The sequence below is a fragment of the Aedes aegypti genome, chromosome 2, assembly GCF_002204515.2.
Source record: "Aedes aegypti strain LVP_AGWG chromosome 2, AaegL5.0 Primary Assembly, whole genome shotgun sequence".
NCBI lineage: Eukaryota > Metazoa > Arthropoda > Insecta > Diptera > Culicidae > Aedes > Aedes aegypti.
In genome coordinates, this window is record NC_035108.1 from 193,448,585 (window position 1) to 193,455,963 (window position 7,379).

A 7,379-nucleotide genomic window follows, 5' to 3' on the forward strand; every position below is an offset into this window, starting at 1 on the left:
GTGGTTGAAGACCGAGAATCAAAACTAGCTTGCGTCCGTTCGGGATGAAAGTTTACTTTATTATAAAAGAAATAGTAGGGGTATTCACTAAAAGTCGCGTAAAATGATATTCTGTGGAACTGCAGCAATGAAACATTTCAAATGAAATATTCCTCTTCTGATTCTAGGCTATGTCAAATCATAAATTTTCAATCTAGTGTTCCACTGTAAACGTCAGCCAGTCAATCCAAAATGTGTTGTTCCTAACCAAAATTGTTTTTTTTTTCGTTGGTTCCTAAATTTGATACTAAAATTGATATTTTTGCTCCACAGCTAATCTATTCCACATTACCGACGGTGGTCAATCGTTTAGAACTGATGTGCAGCATGAAATAACTTTGTTCAACTTATTTCTAGCTTGAATCTGACCTAGGTAAATGCAGTCACTGAAAGCCGGTGTGCTGTTGGTCGTCACTCAGGATTTTTTTTGCGCGTGTTTTCTATTACAAAATCACAAAATCATCATATGATATCGGCTCAATAATGTGCAGAACAATTAAATTTGGGGGATTAATGGTATAGGGATGATGTTCTATGGGGGGGACATGGTGAAACTAAAAACAAAACTAAATTAAATTCCTATCGCAAATGCTACCAGGCTTCATGTACTGTGCTGGTTCGGATTGCCCGGACGCTGCGAATCCCGAACATTGGGAAATATTATTCTGTCAATTTTTTTTTTGATGAAGTATGTAGAAGTGGTCATTTTTATGATCCTAAGCGTAAAAAACCTGAATATTCCAAGAACATCGTTAACATGGCTAGTGTCCGACAATTCCGAACATCACGTACCCGCTTCAACTATGTTGACTAAACTCTAGACTAACGCAAATGGAGACCATGTAGATGAAGAATAGCCTACATTCACAGTTTTCGATAAAAGTTGTCTAGCACCTAGTACCGTTTTGATTCATATTACGGACACTTAAGGCCTCAGTGAAGTGTGACCCAGCTTGGACCGTACAAAATAAATCATTCTGTATGATTTTTTAGCGTTATCGAGCGTCGGGAGCCCTTAACTTTCGGATGGTGGGTAAAGAATACGCGTCCGCAACTTGAATAATTTTAAATAAATCAAAACGTGTGGCCTTTTCATGATTCTTATTCCGGACGCTCCCTCACTTTTGCCTCATATTCCGGACGCTTTGATTCGAATTACGGACAGCTCATGATAATCAATAATGGAACAGTCAAATCATCAATTGAAATCGTTCAACCACTTAAGAGACGTCTAAGGTAGTTGGGCATTATAAATTTGAAATGATATTTATGGAAAAAACCTAATAAAACGAGCCTCGAAAATGAGAACTTTTGGACGGCGAAAATTGAAACATTTCGTGTGAAATGTTTCCCATACAAACGAGAGTGTCCGGAATTTGAAGCTGTCCGTAATATGAATCAAAACGGTATTTCGACCTTTATTCATTGCATAATTTGGTGATCAGCATTCTTCCGTAATGGCTTGCAATATCAAAACATTGAAAATGTTCGTTTGGACTTCTGACTGTCGTACTGATATTACCACAGCATTCTAAGATTGATTTTCAACATTCTGAAATGCTTCATTGGTTATTTACGCAATATCTTGAAACATTTCAGATAACCAATTTAGCATGACTTACGCAGCAGTTTACGCTGTTAAGTGAATACCCCTAGTGTTTTTATCAAAATGGTTAGAATTTTTCTGTGTGTGAGTATTTATAAAATGAATGCATGGGTGGACTGTATGTATGAAAGAGACATATTTTTGATTTGGGCGTAACATCATTCCGGGTCCTTGAAATGGCTTTTCTCAACATCACCTAAGTAACACCAGGCTTGATAGAAACTCCTCTGCGATGTAAAGAGGAGGCGATTTTGCCGTTTTTCTGAGGAGAAAAATTGAACTCAAAATTTTCAACACGGATCCTCAAGCGATTCGAGTGAGAGTGTGAAAAAAATGCGAGGATTTTTTCAGGTACTCTCTCTCTCTCTTGATGCGATGCTCACCTTTACTCACACTTCAAAAGAACTCTTGAGCCTGCCGCCCGAACAAACAGTCCTCGGGGAGTTGTGCGAGCACCCTTTTTTGATGAAATTTTACTCTGCTGTGTTTTGTGCTGCATCTTCCTCGCTAATTTTTCGTTGCCTCTCGGCTTAGCATTTTTTCGCTCCCTCGCAAAGAGGCAAAGGCAGCACGCTGCTCTAGAGTACTGCCCATACTCGCAATACAGTCCCATTAGGAAAATCATCATGTCGAGAAAAACGCATCTGAACCTTACGAGGAAAATAACCATTATCGTTTCAAAAATTTTCAAAACCAGTTTTTTTTTGCTCAAAATCGAAGCAATGCTCAAGAAAATCTATCATTGCATTGCACTTGCTATCTGAAATACGATGATAGATTTTCATAAGGATCGATCGAAATTTGAACGAAAAAACTGGTTTTTGATTTTTGATGATTGCTGATGATTGAATGATGAATTCTTGAGCCTTACAGCATTTTTTTTTTCGTAACGCCGCTGGTGGCAACATAAAATTCTGGTGTCATTACTCAACACATTATCACTACAGTATAAGAAAATGCTCAACAAATAAAATATTGTTAATGCAGTTGATTTTACTGTAAAATTCCAAGATAATAGCAGGTGGGACTCGTTATCCGAGTACTTTTCTCACCAAATGCAAATATACCCGCATACCAGTCCCATTACTTGGGACTCGCTTACTTTGTTATCGCGCACCTTGACACATTTGTTGGCAAGTTTACTATTGCTGTTTGCGTTTGACATGCAAATCCAGGCAAACTGAGTTTCAAATGCGGTAACACAAAGTAATCAAAGGATACTTAGCAACCATGATGCATATCACCGCCAACCTAGCAAAGAAAATCAAATTTTGACTTCGCCTTCCTTGTTGAAAATCTTACCGCATTTGGTGTTCCCGCATTTGATATTTGCATTTCAAACGCACAGAGCAATACATCTTCCAAAGCACTTTTCATTTTGCTAATATTAGAGTTATATTTTAATTGCAATAGCTCCTTTAAAATAATCAACTATACGGTGGTGATAGTGATAGTGTTCAAGACATTCCTGGGCTGGATGGTAGTGTTGCGGCCAGCCAATATGAATAGTACCCTGGATTCATAAACAATAAATTTATGTTGGATTGGAAACATAGTTAATACTAATAGCTATCAAGGTATAAAATCGGGCAAGCTTTGGTAAGCCTGATTTCTGCAAAGTTACAAATTTCTAAGGTATGCCTTCTTATTTTCAGCATTAGTTATCGCTAAAACGTCAAACTGTACCCTTCGACGACACCAGTGTGAAAAGCTTTCCACTCAATATCGTTGGAAGATGAACCTACTGGAGGCGGAGATTTCGTTACTACCGTGTACGCACCAAACTTTGCGCAGTTAAGAAATTATCATCGTATTTTTGCTTCAAATAAGGCTAAAATATGTATCTTTTTATTCAAACTTCTGTCAACGATAGGCTTTTAACCCTTCAGTAGAACGCGTGATTAAAAAAAATAAAAATGATTCACAAAAAATTAAAAAAAAGCAAAAGGTGATGCAACACCTTGTGCCTAACATTGCGCACAAAATCTGAATTGTTCCTAACTTTGCGCATGATGTGCCTAACTTTGCGCATGCCTTAAATTGCTCGTTTACTCTAAATAATTTTACTTTTTTACTGGTTTTGTATTAAATAAAAAGGTTACAACTAATATGAGTTTCATCAAGAGTTTTTTCCGTGAATTTCAATTTAATTTACTCAATCATCTCAAACATAGAGTGCCCACGAATAGTAATTTACTCTGTTCTTATTTTTTTATAATACATATATTCACAAGATTACAATCTGAGCAATATAGTTTACTGCCGCAGCTTATGCCTATTTGTTATCGTACGTTGCTTTATATGACTTATTCTCTTGTTTTTTTTTTTTTAATTCTTAAACTGAGAGATGTATCGTTGATATCTCGCGATTAATTATTTTTTTATCTATTTGCTGCCAGTACGGATATTCCATAATTGAACGCTTTTTGCTAGACAACTGGAGCTTGAATCATTGTCCTTCAACTGGGAAGCCAACCTTTGCGCTATCAATTATCCAAGTTTACAGTAATAGTCTCCTGTGTTAATACAGTGGATTTTCCGAGATTTTTCAATGCACACCTTGCCTTCAGCTTCATACAAAAGGTACTTTCAAGAATATTACATGTAGCCGCTGTCTTATGGATTGAGTGACCATTCCTGGTAAGATCGACAGATTTTGTCATTTGCAAGGACGTACATGTATTTACGTGCCATTCCGAATTGCTAGAAGTGCGCAAAAATTAAGACCCTCGTGTAAAAATGGGTCCTAACATTGCGTATCGCTTTTTTCAAATAAAAATTCAACATATTATATGGAAAATAAATGGAATTACTAGAATATTGCCTTTCTTGCAATAACACCGCAAATATATTTTTCACAACACAGTTTTGTTCATAAAAATGTTGATTTGTTGCAGAGCCACTCCTTAGCGCTTGTTCTAAGACGGTGTAAAAGTACACGTTTATGCGTATGACGATAAGGTTTTTTGTTTATTTACTAACATTAACGAGAGTTTCTTAGTAAACAAATGTTTGTCAAATACTAATTTCACTTAAACGAACATGTTGCTGAAACTGAATTGTTAAAAAAATCAATGATTGATTATCATTTTTTCGTGCTTCTTTAAAATGCGCAAAGTTTGGAGCTGCGCAAAGTTAGGTGCGTACACGGTAATTGGCTAGAGGATAAGAGATGTAACAGGTATAGCTCTGACTTGGAGGAGAGCTGTTTATCTTATTTATTCGTGTCTATTCTGCGCTGCGTGTGAGGTGACACGAGTCGAATGAGGTGACAATTGTCAAATCGCTCCCATTGGATTAACATTAGTCGTCTCACGTCACTCGCGACTGTGCATGACCCCTTTCGCAAGAATTAAAAACTTAATATGTTTCAACCATTAAGATCACCAGTCATGTCAAGCAAAAACTACATTTTTATGGAATAAAGGTGACTTAAAATACTCAAATTAGTAGTATTTTTTTTCTTTGAAATGATAACTACAATGCAAAACTACAGGAATCATAACAGGAAAGAGTTGGCTTGAATTTCTTTGTAATCTACTAGTGGTACTGTTATGCGGGTTCTTTCAATATGGGACGCACATAATTTGGTTTTTTTTTTCGCATTTTGTCCATACAAAATTACAATTTTAGGTATGCTACCAAGAAGTACACTATTAATAAGTACGATTCATGAAGGAAACTAAGAAATGATGAAAATTCAAATGGGACTTTTATGCGAGTATGGGCAAAGTATGTCACCGAACTCTAATGATGTTGAGGAGAATTATCAAGCCTGAGTAAAACCAAGCATTATAACATTGCACGTATTCTACTGCATATCAACAGAGTGGTTAAGGCTAAGACCAAAGGTGCCATAGTGCCCAAGAGAAGTCGCCCGGGTTGCTGCGATCGTAATCGATGTACTCTTTCCGCACCATCCAATAAGTCCATAGCCCCCAGTGCCGTATGCGGCAGATGAAGGAGAAGAAGTGGTGAGAGTGACGAACGAAGAGCTGGCAAAAGTCGTGAAATCATTCGCGTCAAACAAGGCACCTGGACCCGATGGTATCCCGAATGTTGTCTTAAAAGCGGCAGTGAACGCGGATCCGAACATGTTCAGAACCACGATGCAACGCTGCATTGATCAAGGAATCTTCCCGGATGTATGGAAGCGACAGAAATTGGTGCTACTACCAAAGGCGGGAAAACCGCCAGGTGATCCGTCGGCGTATAGACCTATCTGTCTACTAGATACGACGGGCAAGTTATTGGAGAGGTTGATTCTCAACAGGCTAGTACCACAGACAAACAGACGTCACACTCTCATCATTGCCCATCGATCACCTTTTTAACGGTCGATTCAAAAATATGGTAGGTAGCCAATCCGCCACCCACAGCGCTCGCATCGTTTTTGTTCGTGTTTGACGTTTACACACTACCGCCATCTGTTGGCCCGTCAGCCAAACACACCGATTTTAGCATTGGGCGTACATGTATTCGTGACTATGATTTTGATCAAGATTTGTTCTAAGTGTTACGTCTGTTTGTCTGTGCTAGTACCTTATACGGAGAGTGCGGACGGCCTATCCAACAACCAGTTTGGATTCAGGAAAGGTAAATCTACTCTGGACGCTATCCAGTCGGTCGTTCAGACAGCTGAGGTGGCAATGAAGCATAAAAGGAGCGGCATCCGTTACTGCGCGGTTGTCACTCTGAATGTGAAGAATGCGTTCAAAAACACAAGCTGGGAAGCAATAGCACACGCACTTCACCGTCTCAAGGTACCGGTGCAGTTGTGTAAGCTTCTAGAAAGCTATTTTGATGGTAGGATTCTACTGTATGACACAGAGGAGGGGCAGCGTTCGAATTACCGCGGGAGTACCTCAATGCTCAATCCTGGACCCGCTGTTATGGAATGTGATGTACGATGACGTACTGAGGCTGCCCCTTCCGACGGGTGTTAAGATTGTTGGCTTCGCCGACGATATCACCCTAGAGGTCTATGGTAAATTGATGGAGGAAGTAGAGTTGACAGCAGCGCACTCTATTTCCATAGTTGAGGAATGGGTGAAGTCTAGGAAACTAGGATTGGCACGTCACAAGACTGAGGTGGTGATGGTCAACAACCGCAAGTCCGAGCAACGGGCGCTTATATCGGCAGGTGAGAGAGTCCAAGCGATCCCATAGGCTTCTTGAGGTAATGATCGATGACAAGCTCAGCTTCGCTAGCCACGTTGAATTGCCTGTGAAAGGGCATCTACAGCTATAACGGCGCTTTCGAGGATAATGTCTAACAACTCTGCTGTAATTGGCAGCAAACGCAAGCAACTGGCAAGCGTGGCGCTATCCATACTAAGGTATGGAGTACCAATCTGGTCAAAAGCGCTTAGAACGAGCAGAAACCTAAAACGGTTGGAAAGCACGTACAGGATAATCCCAAGGAACAATTGGTAGCTTTTAAAATACTTACGTGTTTAATAGAAGTCGCATTGCAGCAACCATTGCTGAACAAATTTTTAGTTGAATCATTACCTGAATAAAATTAGTTTCCACTTATAAAAAAGCTGTAATTCCACTTTAAGTTTGTGTTTTGAGTAAGAGCTGAATAAACCTCCGAAAATGCAAATATAGTAGCTTTTGTTCAACAACACATAAGAAGTTTAACAATTGACTGATTAAAAGCTTCTATAGGATGTAGCCATAATTTAAGTAGAATATTGAACATTTGATTAACAACAAATCGTACAAAAGT